The sequence below is a fragment of the Lacerta agilis genome, chromosome 4 (assembly GCF_009819535.1).
Source record: "Lacerta agilis isolate rLacAgi1 chromosome 4, rLacAgi1.pri, whole genome shotgun sequence".
In the NCBI taxonomy this organism is placed as follows: domain Eukaryota; kingdom Metazoa; phylum Chordata; class Lepidosauria; order Squamata; family Lacertidae; genus Lacerta; species Lacerta agilis.
Window position 1 is genome coordinate 35,243,322 of NC_046315.1, and position 17,046 is coordinate 35,260,367.

Consider the following 17,046-nt stretch of genomic DNA (forward strand, 5'->3'; position numbering starts at 1 on the left):
CATAAAATAAAAACCCATTAAAGTATTTCCCTCTCTCCTTAAAAAAAAGAGAGAAGTCAGCAAAGTGTTCAGCAAATTTGTAGCTCCTAGGCCTGTCGACAGGAAACACCCCCCACTTTAATCATTAGGTGGCCTGAGTAAGTTGCCTTTCACCATGCTTCCTTTAAATACTTTTTGCAAATCATCATTTTCTGCCCTTCAGGAGTTATTCACACATTGTGAGCATGAGAAGTAATGGCCGCACTAAATTAAAACTTACAAATGCAATGAGTTTGCTTTAATGTTACCTGGCAGACATGGACAAATTGGAAATTTTACATCATGCAGCCGTGGGTATTTCTAGCAGGCTCTCTACTTTTAACACAAAGTATTCGTATACATACCTTTTCAAAAAAGAAAAGAAATAAAAGAAAAGCTTAAGTTCTTTGAGAATCCCTAGAGAGAATTATATTTAAAAAGTCATTCTGTATAACCAAGATACTATATTCCCTTTTTTGTGTTAACAGCTAACGAAAAACAGCTTGTTAAATTGATTTCTTTCGCTTTGTTTGACAAATGCCATTGGTAGATGTTACTCAATATGGATATTCGTTTTCAGAAGTGTTGAACTGCTGCAGAGTGGCTATCAGCTTGAAATATGTGCATTGCTTGCACAGCAGGAAAAAAGCTTCCATTCTTTGTACTTTTAGAAAATATATATCTTGAGGAACTGATTAACATGGGGATAGGAAACTTGTGACCTTCCACATTATGTTGGACTACAACTCCCATCATCCCTGACCATTGGCTGGGCCTGATGGGAACTGGAGTCCAATATATGGAGAGCCACCGGTTCCCCATCCCCTTGTGGTTTGAGTTCCATGAGCTTTAGACCATGTGCTGCTAAAGTGATGGTAAGGCACTGGTAAACACAGCCTGCACCACCTGAAATTCAGCATTCATAGAAGTCATACACCTATTTATTTACATTTCTTATATATCTCACTGTTCTACTTGTAGAACCACTCACTGAATGCAGCACTGCATTAAACAATGTTGTTGGACTCGAGCTTGCATCATGTCTTGCCACCGACCATGCAGGATGGGGCTGAGGGGGCTTGAAGTCCAACTGCATCTTGAGGGCCATAGGTTCCTCATCTCTTCCCACTGGGAAGAGCTGTAGCTCAGTGGAAGAGCATCTGCCTTCCATGCAGAAGGTCCCAGGTTCAATCCTTGGCATCCCCAGGTAGGGCTAAGAAAAGCTCCCTGCCTGAAGCTCTAGAGACCTGCTGGCAGTTGACGTAGACAATACTGAACTAAGTGAACCAGTTTGTTCGGAGCCCACCAATCATTCCCCTCCACTGGAGGGAAGGAAAAGGAGGTGGAGTTAAAGCACAAATCAGGGCAATCTGTCCTTAGACAACCTTGTCCAATGCTCATCCCAGAGACTGAATCTTACCATAAAAGATATGAACAGTATTCCCCCCTAAGTAAATATATGGCTTAGGGACGTGATGGAAATTAAATCAAAGTATGTGTCAGCAAAATCAATTCAACTGCATACTAAAAAAACACGGTCTTCTATAACCACACAATGTAGTAAATGGGTTTCTTGCTGTCCCACAACCTCTCTAATTTAAAATAAAAATAAAAATGACATTAACTTTAACCAATTTACCACTTCAGTTCACAGCCTACCAAATCAGATACAGATAGCATAGTGTATATATTAACATGGAGTGAGTGCAGCAACAGTGCCACTTTTCATCACAGTCCAACGCAGTGTGGTCTTTAACATAATTCAGTGCTTAATATCTAACCTCTTGCTGTATTTCTCATATCATGGTCATTTGTGATTAACAGGTTTATGAGAACAAAGCTTTTAAAGCTAAATTTAAGGGCTGAATCTCGTTCTGTGTGAACTACCCTAAAATATACTTCTGTATGATTTAAAAACACACCACCAGCACAATACTTTTTAAAAAATATATATTTTTTAAAAAAAAATCACATTATGGAAGGGTGCGTCTTTGTGGGGAATCATGTTGATAGGTTTTATTCTTAGTTTGGGTACTTCCTTTGAAGTCTTTGCTTAGATATCAAGTGATGGTAGTTAATAAGTTGAGGGGAAAGTTCTAATTTTTGAAAGTTAAAGCACTTGCTGTGGGTTAAACCACAGAGCCTAGGACTTGCCGATCAGAAGGTCGGCGGTTCAAATCCCCGCGATGGGGTGAGCTCCCATTGCTCGGTCCCTGCTCCTGCCAACCTACCTGTTCGAAAGCACATCAAAGTGCAAGTAGATAAATAGGTACTGCTCTGGCGGGAAGGTAAATGGCGTTTCCATGTGCTGCTCTGGTTCGCCAGAAGCGTCTTAGTCATGCTGGCCACGTGACCCTCAGCTAGTAAAGCGAGATGAGCGCTGCAACCCCAGAGTCGTCCGTGACTGGACCTAATGGTCAGGGGTCCCTTCACCTTCACCTTTACCTTTTAGTCTTATTAGCTCTATACCTTTGGTTTCCACCACTTACCTGGAGACCAGCAGATGGTGTATGAAGCAGCCAGGTGTCAGGCTGGTATCAGCAGCTTTATAGAGCCTAATGCAGGCATGGCCAAACTTGGCCCTCCACCTGTTTTGGGATTACAACTCCCATCATCCCTAGCTAACAGGACCAGTGGTTAGGGATGATGGAAATTGTAGTCCCAAAACAGCTGGAGGGCTAAGTTTGGCCATGCCTGGCCTGATGGAACCGTATTGGCTCATTGAGTCACTTGACCCTGGTTGGCCTAGAAGCTTCAGTTTTACAGTGGTACCTCAGGTTACAGATGCTTCAGGTTACAGACTCCGCTAACCCAGAAATAATGCTTCAGGTTAAGAACTTTGCTTCAGGATAAGAACAGAAATCATGCTCTGGCGGCGCAGTGGCAGTGGGAGGTCCCATTAGCTAAAGTGGTGCTTCAGGTTAAGAACAGTTTCAGGTTAAGAAAGGACCTCCGGAACGAATTAAGTACGTAACCAGAGGTACCACTGTACTCTCTGGACATCTGTGGTGGAGATGGTGGGGACACATCAGAGATCCAAAGACAGTATCACAAGGGCCACTGTTACACAGTTAGAAATCTCAACAATCATGAAAATAACAGGAGTAATCCTTAATGACTCTTGATAGCAGAAAAATCCACTCATAATATCAACAGTTGCTCAACATTTGGACATAGTTCCAGTATACATCACAAGGTGTTGCACTTATTGTCCTTTTTATATAAGGAAGCAGATAAACAGTTCCAAAAAGAATTCAATCTGTTGAATGAAGTTCATAGAATCCCTGATATGGGTTGTCCCATGGCTTGATCTATAGCCAGTTTATTTATGGCAGATTCTGAACATTCCTTTTCATATGGTACCAGTAATCCTTTTGCATCAGATCTGGTGTTCTATTGTTGCTTCATTGATGATATCGTTTTGGTGTTTAAAGACCCCCAAAGGTTTCCATACTTTTTGGTCTGGATTAATCAACCACCCCTCTCTTTGGTGTTCTCCAACAAGACTAGCCCGGCGCCCATTCTTTTTTTTCTTTTTTTGGATACTTCAGTTACACGTTCTGTTGGGAACTGTTTATCTGTTTCCTTATATAAAAAGGACACTGACCGCAACACCTTGGTACATTTTAAATCACATCACCCCTACAACCTCAAACGAAATCTACCTTTCAGCCAGTTTTTATGGAGAAAGAGGAATTCCTCTATTCCCGAGTTATACAAAGGGTGGTGAGGGAGTTAGAGACTTCCTGTGATGGCCTGGGAGTCAGACTCAGATGCTGAACCTGAGGGATCCCAGCCTGCACAGGATCCCCTGCCTCCAGAACCAGCAGAGCCAGGGCTAGGGCTTGAGCCTGAAGGATCCCCACCTGTGCTGGATCCTCAGGTGCAGGCATCAGCAGAGTCTGCTCTGGCTCCTGATGGGAGGGAGGACCCATTGCCTGCAGGTGCTCCACTCCCAGCCTCTTCAGAGGAAGCTGAGGCGACCCATGGGTCCAGTAACCCACCAGCCTCTCCTGAGCTGCAGAGGCTCAGGGCAGAGAGGCGAAGAGAGCTAAGTGCTTACAGGAGGAGTGCTCGCCTCCAGGCCCGGATGAGAGGCGAGTCTCCAGAGGATCGGGGCTGCCCTAAGCATTGGGCCAGATAAAAGCCAGCCAGCCCCAGCCCAAGTTGCATGAGCAACTTAGCTGCAAACATATGCTTGACCCGCAACCTCATGCCTGCACCTACCTTGGACCTTGGCCTGCTCCCTGCCTCGCTCCCCGCCGGACTGACCTCCTTTGGACCCCTAGACCCAGGACTGGACTTGGACCTCGCTTCACGAACAAACCCCCAGGGCCAGCACACTTCCCTGAGAAATAGAGGCTATCCTCGTCCTATCATTCATAGAGCTAGAGTGAGAGCAGAAGCATGTGACTGGCGGGACTTACTTGTCCCCAGAAAAAGAACACCACAGAGACGCATTACATGTTCTTTTGAATATAGGCCTCAGACAATGGTGACCCACCAGATTATAAACAGGTACTGGGGTATTGTGTCTAATATTGCTGGCTGTGACTCTCCACCCCTGATAGGGTTCTGTAGGACCCATAATTTGAAGGATTGTTTAGTGCATAGTGATTTTAAGAGACCACAAGTAATTTCGAATCTGCCAGTGGGTCACTTTAAGTATGGGAACTGCTTGTTCCTAACAGTTCAATTATTGTGAAATCTACTGGATTTACAAATCGTGCCACCAGAAATGTGATTTATTTGATAAGAGTGTACTTGTCAGTTGGTATATACTGGCGCCACATCTTGCCCAGTGAAGACCTGAATCTTGGAACATCACTCTCGGATTCATGGTAAAATTAAGGAAGCCTCATTAGTTGAACACTTTATTCAGCATAACCACACTTGTGATGATTTTCATTTCTTTGTAATAAAACATATCCGTCAGACCCAATCAATTGGTGGGAACATGACCAGATTGCCTTCACAGATTGAATCTAGGTATATTTATAAACTGAATACACTGGCTCCATATGGTCTGAATTCAACAATAGAATTTGCAGGATTTATTTAGTTGTGTTCAGCTGAGTTTGCGGGAGGGTCCTTACTTTACCTTTAAATTTGTGAGCCCTGTTCATATTCCTTAAGGAAGACTAACAAACAGAAGGCTGTCTGCCTCTTTTCTGTTCTTCCTTCAGGAAATATGCACACAGGGACAGGTATGTTTTATAAGACATTTCATATCAGTAATGGTGGGTAATATAAATTTTATATCCTGTGATTCGATGAGTTTAGGGAAGGTTTTAAAACTTGATGTTTCATTCTGTTTTTAATCTGTTGGGAGCTTCTCAGAGTGCCTGTGGAAACCCAGCCAGATGGGTGGGGTATAATAATAATAATAATAATAATAATAATAATAATAATAATAATAAATTTATTTCTACCCTTATAGATCTACCCTTTTATAAACTAATAATTGCACACTGTCTACATTTTATTACACCGGTAATGTTGCATGTATGCATTCTCTTCCCATTTTATTTACCTCATATGGAAATAGATGTTGACTGGAATCTTGTTTTATTTAATTTTGTTAGCTCGATGATTAAGCACCTCTGGGGAAGGAAACGTGATGTATACAGGAGCTACGTCTGAATGTTGAGCAACTGTTGATTTATGAGTGGATTCTTCTTTCAAGTTTCAAACATATGAATGTTCATTAAGAAAAAGATTACTCCTGTTATTTCCATGGTTGTTGAGATTTCTGTGTAACGGTTGCCCTGGTGATACTATTTTTTGTTACATTGCTTTGTTACATTGCATCACCAGCCTCCCTAATGTGTTGCTGATATATCAGAAATCAAAGCAGCAGTTCCCCATCTGCAAAATCCCATAGTGTTTCAAGAAGTATGGCATGTGGACTTTCCTGTCAGAGTGTCTGGCTGGGAGACACCTTACTACTTCTCGCAGTTCCCCAAAATACTGTAAATTATTTTGGCTAATTTGAGATCCAACCAGCCATCTATTATGTTACACTTTTATGCCATCCTTCCATCCTTTAATGTAGGTTAGGTTGACTGGTCCAAGGTGACTGATCCAAGGTGTACTTTGTGGCTGAGTAGGAATTTGAATCTGGGCCACCCCAGTCCCAGTCCAGCACTGAGTCTCTGATCTCTCTAACACTCTGATTCGTTAAGCAGAATGGTGATCAAAGCACAAAAGTAGACATCTGCAGACAAGGACCGACATTTCCCAGTGAAATATGAAGCCATTTTGCTCGAAGAAGCCAGTTGTGACTGATGAAACACTGAGATTAAAAAACAAACAAACCAATGTTGCACAGATTGTCATTGTGCTTAGCAAATCAGTTTTCCAACTGGAGAGCATCTGGCACAGAATTCAGCTACACTTAATTGAAAACCTAAACAAAAGTTGGAGAACATGATCTCTGTATCTCAGGAACTTGTGGGATGAATAGCTAGGAAAGTTCCAGTGCTATTTGTGCAGAGCTTTAAAAGTCTTTTTGGAACAAGAACAAGTGAGAAAGGAGCCAGAAAAAGCCTCCATTACTGGAAAGAGATGTACTATATTTCTGTATTACTGTATTACTGTATTGCTTTCTAATTCCTTCCTTCCTTCCTTCCTTCCTTCCTTCCTTCCTTCCTTCCTTCCTTCCTTCCTTCCTTCCTTATAACATAAGAGCAGACTGCTGGACCAGGACACTGACCCATCCAGTCCAGCATTTTGTTCTCACAGTGGCCAATCAGATGCCTATGGGAAGCCCACAAAATGGACCTGAGTGCAGCAGCTTTCCAGTAACTGCAGGGGCGAATGAAGGCTAACCGCCAGCTGTGCACACGTTGCGCCGCTACATATGCGTGGCATCGCTAAGCAGGGCGCATGTGTTGTACATAGTGGTTTGCTGCTGGCGCCGCCTGAGTGCCGTACGGATGGTGGTGGGATCTTCTGCTCGTGGCTGCAGTGGTGGCGGAGGGATCCTCCGCTTGCAGGGATCTCACCGCCATCTGTACAGTGCTCGGGCAGTGCCGGTGGCAAACTGCTATGTACAGCGCACGTGCAGCCTCACTACGTACAACACATGTGTGCGACACCGCACATGCGTTGGACGTAGCAGTTTGCTGCCGGTGCCTCTCGAACGCCGTATGGATGGTGGTGGGATCCCCCACATGCGGCTGTGATGGCGCAATGGCTGCTTGTGCTGCTACGTCTGGGAGGGCGAGACCCCCTGGGGTGCCTTCTTGTCACCCCCAGACATGGCACCGGGGGCGCACTGCCCCCCCCTTGCGACGCCATTGAGTAACTGGTATTCAGAAGCATACAGCCTCTTATGGACAGTCAGGTCATGCATCCATAGCAGTGACCAGAGGAGGAATGACCACTGGGAGGAGTGCAGAGAGAAGAAATGGCATGGTGCATCTGCAGCAGCACAATAGGACGCCTCCATTTGCCCCAGCTGTGACGAAACATGTCTCTCCTGTATCGGTCTCTACAGCCACAGCAGGCACTGGAATCTTCCAACAGTTTGACTTCGCCCACAAAGGGGCACACCTACACTGTTTCCTGAGAAAGATGGATGTCAATGGCTTCCAACAGTGGTGTTAAAGTACAGTCATCAGGGCCATCCTATTGCCTATATACTACATTAGACTACTTGTCTTGTATCATTTACCCTCACTGGCAGTGGATCTGCAAGGTCTCAAGCAGACAGGGGCCTTTTACATCAGAAGAACATCAAAAGAGCTGTGCTGGATCAGGCCAATGGCCCATCAAGACTAGCATTCTCAAAGTGCCAATCAGGGGATTTCTCCTTTTCCTCTTCTTCCTCCCTGTGGTCCAGTTCTGCTCAGTGGTGCCTCCCCTTCCTAGGGCATGTCCTCCAACTCATGCCTGAACTTGCCAGCCATTCAGGCCAATCCCGCACCATCACAGATACAGCTAACTTACGAAACTGCTTACTGTTCTTTCTGAGACACAAACACCCTACTTCTAAACTGCAAGATCATTACTTGTTAACCAAAAAGAGAGCTGCCCACTAGCGAAATAAGCAGGAGAGATCCTCGGCTTTTCTACTTAACTGTGCTTAGCTCTTTTATCTTCAAAGCTTTTTCTTTTATATATATATAAAAAAGCACATGCATTAACTAATTAATCCTCACTACACCCTGGGGGAGAGGGAAAGAGAGACTTATGTTCGATACTGTTATTTCCCAGCTAGTCCAATTAGGCGTAATTGTGTCTCATTTAGGCTGACCATTTAAAGAGTGAGGCAAACAGAGGCAGCAGCAGATTAGAGAGCCTCACACATAAAGCCAATGAGGAAAAAGAAATGGCTGTGAGTGGCATAGCTGCTGCTCACTCTCCTCTCTCAGGTTAACGAGAGTCGATTCGCACCGCCAAATGCCTATTGAGAGAATCACTTCTGCAGACGCATTAGGGCAAGTCATTCTTTCTGCAAAAGTGCACACTTTTTTCCCAGTGGGAATAGATATCGCCCTATCATTGCTACCCCCATAAGCTCAAGACACAGTCCAGCCACCAGCTATCTTCAGGAAAGCCCCACTGACAGGCAGCAACAGGGCTTCAAAACAGGGGCCACAAACAGGGTTTCCAGACTCAAAGCTGGAAAAGGTTCATGTACATTAAATCCAATGCAGCAGGAGATAAAATAGGTGAGGATTTTCCTGCATGTTCCCTCCTATTGCCCATCCTCTCCTGAACTTGCTATAGTTGATCAGTGGTGTAGGTATGTCACACAGTAAGCAGCAGAGGAAAGCGGACATCCGGGCTTTACCTTTATCTCCTGCTGTATTGGGAGGTTTAAAGATTTTTCAATATTCATTTTCTTGACTCTCTGGCAACCCTGCCCATATCCTAACCCAGATGTGGCATAGTGCATGGCCTGATGCAACAAGCTCTTCTTATGGTCTTAGGCAGGCAAATTGCAATTCGGGGTGTGCATAATCTGTACTGAAGCCAACACTCCAAATTCTTCATTCAAATGTTATCTCTAAACTCATCTGAAGAGCTGGGTATGCAAAGAGGGCTGATTTCCATAATACATCCAGAACTTCCCAGCTATGTAGAAGTGACACAGAATCCCTGTTTACTGGCCACTAGGAGTCCAGCTGATCGCCGAAGAATTGATGCTTTTGAATTATGGTGCTAGAGGAGACTCTTGAGTGTCCCATGGACTGCAAGAAGATCAAACCTATCCATTCTCAAGGAAATCGGCCCTGAGTGCTCACTAGAAGGACAGATCCTGAAGTTGAGGCTCCAGTACTTTGGCCACCTCATGAGAAGAGAAGACTCCCTGGAAAAGACCCTGATGTTGGGAAAGATGGAGGGCACAAGGAGAAGGGGACGACAGAGGATGAGATGGTTGGACAGTGTTCTGGAAGCTACTAACATGAGTTTGGCCAAACTGCGGGAGGCAGTGAAGGATAGGCGTGCCTGGCATGCTCTGGTCCATGGGGTCACGAAGAGTCAGACACGACTGAACGACTGAACAAAGGAGTCCAGCTTGGTATTTCTTTGATTCGTGAGTTCCCAACCACGCACTGTCCACGTTTGGAAGTCTATTCCTACAACCATAAACATAATAAGTATCAGCTCAGCTGTCGAGTTGTGACCAAGGCTTAATTTGCATCGGGGCTAACTAGTGCTCACTTCTGATATCTATTTACTTTCTTGGGTGACCTTTCTTTTCAGCAAACATACGACGGCGCCAGTCTTAAGTTCCTATGCAATGCAAATTTAATTTGAGTATAGGGCATCGTTCACAGCGAAAATCAAGCTGCACAAACATAGTGTGAATATTATATCTGCATGATATCTAAAAGTGGGACCTGCAGCAAAAGATTGCAATGTGGAGTGTTCCTTTTGCAGGTTTTCTGCCACTCGTCTTATAGCTATCAGACAACTCTAGCCTGCTTTTCAATTTAAAATAAAATTCCCATAAAACGTTACGGGTTCAGTAAATGTGATTAGTAAAGCAAAAAAAGGGAAGATCTGAATTTTGAATAGTCTTTTAAAAGATCAGCCAAAGCATTGCTTTAAAAACAGCTCAGCCACTGTTATCTCCCCTCACTGTGGTGAAGAGCTGTAGCTTGGTGGGAAAGCATTTGCCATTGAATGCAGAAGGTCCCAGTTTCAATTTCCAGCATCTCCAAGTAGGAATGGGAAGACTCCTGTCTGAAACCCTGGAGAGCCACTACCAATCAATGTAGACAATACTGAGCCAGATGACCAATGACAAGGCTCGGTATAAGACAGCTTCCTGTGTCCCTACCTGTCATGCAGTTCTTATTGTCACTTTTCCTGAAAATACGTATTTTAACCCTTTGGAAACATAGTCACTCTATTTTTAATGCACAACTGATATAGCAAATAGGGAAAAAAAGCACCGGGGGAGGGAGTATTTTCCAGATTCAAATATCGTTTAACTGTACATGCAGTAAAGAATGAAACAACTTCTGTAAACTAAAGTAAGACATTCTTGAGCAATCACCGAAATAGGCAAATCTAGGGCTTTGCCGGTAATCCCTTTTCTGAGAAATTGGAAGAAACAACAACAACAAAAAAGGCTTGTGTTGATTTATTGTGTATTTAACTTAGTTCTAGGATGGAATGTGAATGGAAGAAATGAACTGTAAAGCTTCAAACTGTCTGCTCAAATTGATAGATTAATTTTTTTTTTGAAAAGTTTGAGGCTGCAAATCTGTAGGAGGCAGCTCAGAGACATTAGGACTCTTCTCCCAACAGCTCCCATCGCTCTGGGCATCTTGGCTGGAGCTGATATGGTCCAATCTTAGCTGGAGTTATAGTACAAAACACCTGGAGGGTACCATACTGGGGAAGGCCACTTTAAGGTGTTGTACATACCTCTTCCCCTGCTTTCTAGCATCGGCTTTGCTGACTGTCAGCTTACACATGCATAGTCATTTATGTACCAGTTTCTCAGCCCAAACATCCTCAAGCTTAGTCAAGACCTGTAGCTGCATTTCTCTTAGAGTCAATTGTCTTCCTCTGTATATCTCCTGCTCCTTAGGCTTTCGCCATGTGCTCAGGTACAATGTGATTCATTTGCAAGTTTTCCATTGTGGAACATTGCCAGAAGTTACTTCCTACACCCTTGAGTAAGGGGTGAAACTCAAGAGCAGGCATAGGCAAACTTGGCCCTCCAGATGTTTTGGGACTACAACTCCCATCATCCCTAGCTATAACAGGATGATGGGAGTTGTAGTCCCAAAACATCTGGAGGGCCAAGTTTGCCTGTTCCTGCTCAAGAGGCAAATAGGCTATTGTGGTGCACATAGCCTTGCTGTGGGAATGAGAGAAGGCTTCCATGAAGGAGCATGGAGCATTCAAAGAAGGGAGTCTATGGGAAATGACACTGACAAGGGATATCTTTTCTTTATGTTTGGGTTTCTTAACTTTTTATTCCTCTTTTCAATCAAATGGTGCTCAGGGTGGTCAACAGCAATAATGCAATAAAATGCAATAACAGCAGTTCTGGGAAGAGCAATCAGAGGAATTAATGCAGTTACATAAGTAGGGACACAAGATAAAAAAGCAGCACTCACATATCTGAGTTAAATATTTTGCTGTCTTACATTAAAGCCCTTATTTAGAAATTGAAAGGGTTTGGCCATGGATTTGGCAAATAACCTTATGGCACATTTGAGCAGCCATAGAGTTTTCTCAGTATTCAAAGAAGAAACCTCATTTCAAAGAAGAAGAAGAAGTGAAGAGCCATTTTGAAATGAAACGAGGTTGTATAAACAGATTGCTCCGCCATCAATTTTCCACTTACAAGCACCAAGGGGCTCTTGTTTGGCGTCAATAGCCAGGCAAAATGAAACACAAGACAATGAAAGAATGGTGGCCACCCCTTGTCCACTGACAGAGAAACCAGATGCCTTGCATGCCAACAACAGCTGATTGCGTACGATGCTTCAGAACAAAAGGAGCACTTCTGGGGAATATTTCATTTCCATGGGTAAACCTGGATTCCAATGTCACAGTATGGTTTGTTAGATCAACCCTCAAAGCTTTTGAAATGCTCCAGTTTTGAGTTGGTCAAATATGCCCTTAAATTCAGGTAGGTAGCCGTGTTGGTCTGACGCAGTCGAAATAAATTAAAAAATTGTCCAGTAGCACCTTAGAGACCAACTAAGATTGTTCTGGGTATAAGCTTTCGTGTGCATGCACATTTCTTCAGATACGAAGAGGTATCTGAAGAAGTGTGCGTGCACAGGAAAGCTTATATCCCAGAACAATCTTAGTTGGTCTCTAAGGTGCTACTGGACATTTTTTTAATGCCCTTAAATGTTCACAGACCTTTACTAGAAATCAGAATTATTATCTGACTTTTGCATCATCTTTCACCCTGACTTTCTTGTCAGGCACATGAAGTGTACTCCCTGCTATGCAAATCTTTGTGGGCTGCATCTGGAACTCAGTTTGGTGGAGAAAACAGGGTCTTATAGCCCAGCATTCTGACAGTGCTCAACCGGCAGCCAGTTGACTTTGGGGTAGGTCATCAGAGGCCATGAAGGCAGCAACCCTCCATCTTGACTGTCCCCAAAACATGTGGCTCCTCCTCTCTGAGAGACACATCCCGCAATGGGCATTCGGTTGGTTGTTAAACATTTATAGAAGAATTAGTACCTGGATTTGATTGTTTTCATGCTACCTCCCCATATACTGCTGCAATCATGAATTTTACATTGGATTAGATTGTTATATTGGAAGTCTGCAAGCAAGGACTGTGTTGTTTTTAATCTTTGTAAAGAGCCTTCAGAAATTTTAACAGCAATCATCATCAATTATTTCGACTAAACTGCTTCTGAAGTTCCACTTAGGTATAACAGCTAATAAACATTGACAGATCTATCATCCAGGTGTATCCACAGGTTCAGGACTTATTACTAGAGTCTATTTTCAGCGACAGTCCTGTGCTTCAGTTATTAAACTGAATGCTAATGATAACACTGCAGACACTGTCTTTAAGAAGGGAAAAAGGATGCAAACAGCTGAGTCACTGGATATCTCCAACCAGAGCTCTGCTCAACATCCAGGGTTCCTTGTGGTGCTTGCTTTCAATCTGAGGTAAGAATTATATGACACTCAACAGCTTGGCTCACATTGTAATGTGAGCCACAGAAGAACTCCATCCTACTCACCACCAACTAATTTACTAAGTTATTCACTCAACCCTTAACCCTTTCTTCACGTGAGAAGAGCCTGCAGACCCATCTAGTCTTGCATTCTGTTCCCAAAGTGGCCATATACAATATACCGGTACCTGTGGGAAAGTGGCAAGCAGGACCCAAGCACAAGAGCACTTTCCTTTCCAGTGGATTCCAGCAATTGGTATTCAGAAGGGTTACTGTCTCTGACCATAGAGGCAGAGCACAGCCACTGTGGCTATGAGCCATTGACAGCCTTGTCCTCCATGAATTTGTCCAGTCCTCTTCTAAAGCCACCCAAATTGGTGGCCATCACTGCCTCATGTGAGCAAGTTCCATAGTTTAACAATGTGCTGTGTGTGAAGAATTACTTACTTTTATCCATACAGAATCACCCAGAGCTCCACTTCACTGTTAACCTTATGGAACTGCAGTGTCTGTGGTTGTGGAGAGCAAGCAGGTAATCCTTTCCCTCCATCCCTGGCACATAGGTCGCCGCCGAACTAACTCAGGTGGCAGGGAGAGAGGGAGGGACGCTGCCTCTGTTTCCATCTCAGCATCAACCATCTAGGTAAGGGAAAGGGAGAGAGTTCTTCTGGTGCTGCTGCTACTAGTGTTACAGCAAAACAAACAGCCAGGTAAGATGGTTTTAGAGGTGTGTGGTCAATGATAGCAATTAATAGGAGAATTTGAAGAATGGATTCAGACTCTGTCATGCCATTCTTTCAATGGAGTGGAGCTTGAAAAGGGCTTGGGGGGGAACACCTACGGTAGTTATTTTCTGATTTTTTGGGTAGAGATGAGGAACCTATGGCCTTCCAGATGTTTCTGGACTCAAACTCCTATCAGTCCCAGTAAGCATGGCTCATGATCAGGGATGATGGGAGTTGTATTCCAGAAACACCTGGAAGGTCAAAGATTCCTCATCCCTGTTTCAGGGGAAATAGTTCAGTTTATTTATTTAAATATGCTGAAAGCGACTCCTCAAAATGCTAATGAATACATCATTACAATAAGAGCCAAATACTAAATCATTTCAAGTACAGCAACCCAACCAATCACTCTGTTTGATTATCAGAACATTATAACATTTTAAAGCCATCATGAAATGAACTATTGATCATGAAAGTGTATCAGTTAATCACAAATGAGATAAACATTTGCAATGCAATTGCACGTCAACAATAATTTAACCAGTAGCCACTGCATGGCAGTGCGATACGAAATAGAACAAAAACTACCAAAGTGTGTGCATGTGCGTGTGTGTTTGTAAAATGCCAGAACACTGGGCATGTCTGCCTGTCTGCAGAAGAACTCAGTTAACAGGTGTATTACCTTTTCCTGGAAAACTCTAAATGCCAGATGTGTGGAAAGGTGATAAGCATTTCTACTTGCCGGGTAGAATGATCTCCCCTTCCCCTCCATCTCTACCATGTGCTGCTCTGGGGGTTCTGCTGAGCAGATTTGGGCAGGATGCAGGAGGTGTGTGAGGGGAGAAGAGGGGCAAGTCCCATTGTGCTAGCAGGACTCATTGCACTGGCTTTTGCTAGCACAACAGCTTAGCTGATTCTGGCCCATAGCAATTAATACTATCAAGTGCATAAAGTATTTATAAAGGCCCTTAAAGTGCACACTTTCCATAGCAGCTTGATAAAAAGTGCTTTTAAAAAAATCACCTCTTCATCAGTCCTCCATGTATCCAGACACAATTCTAAATAAAGCCCAGGACAGGTGGGCTGATCACTGCTCCCCATCATGTCAAGGCTGTGGAGCTATTTTGTGGCTCAGTTGGTTTTATGTATTTATCATGAACATGCATGTCTTGCCTTTCTCCCTTTGTGGGACTGAAAGGGCCATAGGCCTACATGAGATTCTCAGGAGGTCTTCTATCCAGGCACTGAGAAGACCCAGCACTCATTTAGTTCCACCAAGGTGGCTGCCTCATGTGCTTTCAGGCCACACCTTTATGAATGGAAAAGGGCAATATCTTCTAGAAACATAGAAAATGTGTTCACATCACCCCAATGAGACCTAAGTTTCTCTGGAGATTGGAAATATTCTCTCCCCATAATGACTGTATTCACCAAGATAAAAAACAAACAAACTTTGGGTTAATAAAAAAGCACACTTGAACATCATGAACAATGACAACAGTTCTGTGCCCAGGCACAGTTCACTAGAGGGAGCACTAACACTATTTCCTTTTCGACGGCATCATCTTTTTACAGAAATGGTTGAATTGTAGGTTGATGTGTTTTCCATTTCTAAAATCTAAATGACAATAATAAATGGGCTGAGAAATCACCATAATATAATTGGGGGAAGCTGTCTCTTCAAAAGAAAATGGAAGTATTTTGATAAGTGTGGTTCTATTAAATAGATCCTGATTTGTATGCTGAGGCACCAACCTTTGTAAAGCTGACTGGTTGATGTTTCCCTTCATAGTTAATCAGGGACTGGATCAAAGTATGCTAAATGTTCCTTCCTGAAAGGGAAATCTCTCTCCCCAGCCTTTGAAAGGAGACACCCTACAGGTGAGGGGAATGGCAGGTAAGTAGTTTAGAGGTAGTTTGCAGCTTGAACTGGGAGGCAGAAAAAGAGAATGAGCAAGCTGTGATATGGCCAGAGATTAAACATCTCAAGAATGCGGGAGCTCTCTTAAGGAAGCCAATGTGGGAAGGAACAGAAGCTCTTCTACCTGCCATTAGGATTCTGCATGAGTAGTAGATGGCATAGAAGGGCTGTGCTGCTCACTTGACCACCCTCTGACAGAGCTGCTGCTGCTGCTGCTGCTGCAAACTGGGGTATAGAAGGGACAAGGTGGCTGCAAGGTTGGCACAGTGCAAGCACACCAGCAAAACCAATCCAGTGTCCCTGCTGGTGCATTTGCACCATGCTGATCTCATTGTACTATTCCATCAAACTGTCCACTACTGCCTGATTAATTTCAGTAAGGGCCAGTTTGCATATTTGCAAATAAAATACTGTAAGTCTCCAGTGTCATCTCATCTAAATGATACTAAACCTTTTAGTATTACTACTGGATTTCTCACCACTTGGGGAAATGAAGAACATGTGTGCTACTGGCCTTGGATAAATCCTAGCAACACTCCATAATGCATTTTTATTAGGTGAAAAGCACTCAGCAAAACATTCTCTTCCTCTAGTGCACAGAAGCAAGAAGTTTAAGATATCTCCTGATGTACGATGACCATGAGTCCTGTTCTACCAAGGATAGTCCTCATTTGCAGGGTTGTCAGAGGACAACCCTCTCCTGAAGAAGTCATCTGAAGTACTATCCTAGAATAATAATAATATAATAATAATTTATTATTTATACCCTGGCCATCTGGCTGAGCCTCCCCAGCCACTCTGGGCGGCTTCCAACACAATATTAAAATACAATCATTCACCAGATATTAAAAGCTTCCCTAAACAGGGCTACTTTCAGATGTCTTCTAAAAGTCTGGTAGTTGTTGTTCTCTTTGACACCTGGTGGGAGGGCATTCCACAGGGCGGGTGCTACTACCGAGAAGGCCCTTTGTCTGGTTCCCTGTAGCTTGGCTTCTCGTAATGAGGGAACCACCAGAAGGCCCGCGGCGCTGGACCTCAGTGTCTGGGTAGATCAATGGGGGTGGAGATGCTCCTTCAGATATACTGGACCGAGGCCGTTTCAGGCTTTAAAGGTCAGAACCATAGAAACATAAAGTTTGAAGGGACCCTAAGGGTCCTCTAGTCCAACCCCTCGTAATGATTGAATCACAGTTAAATAATCCCTGACAGATGGCAATTGAAATACTGTTTATCCCCCAAATACTTAAAAAAAATT

The 17,046-nt window shown here is 43.6% G+C and overlaps 1 non-coding gene across 1 annotated transcript; it reads left to right on the forward strand.

Moving 5' to 3' along the window:
• Positions 1–1,152: 1,152 nt before the first annotated feature.
• On the forward strand, positions 1,153–1,224 carry TRNAG-UCC. Its single transcript has one exon. It is a non-coding gene; the product is annotated as a tRNA-Gly (tRNA).
• The last annotated feature ends 15,822 nt before the right edge of the window (positions 1,225–17,046 follow it).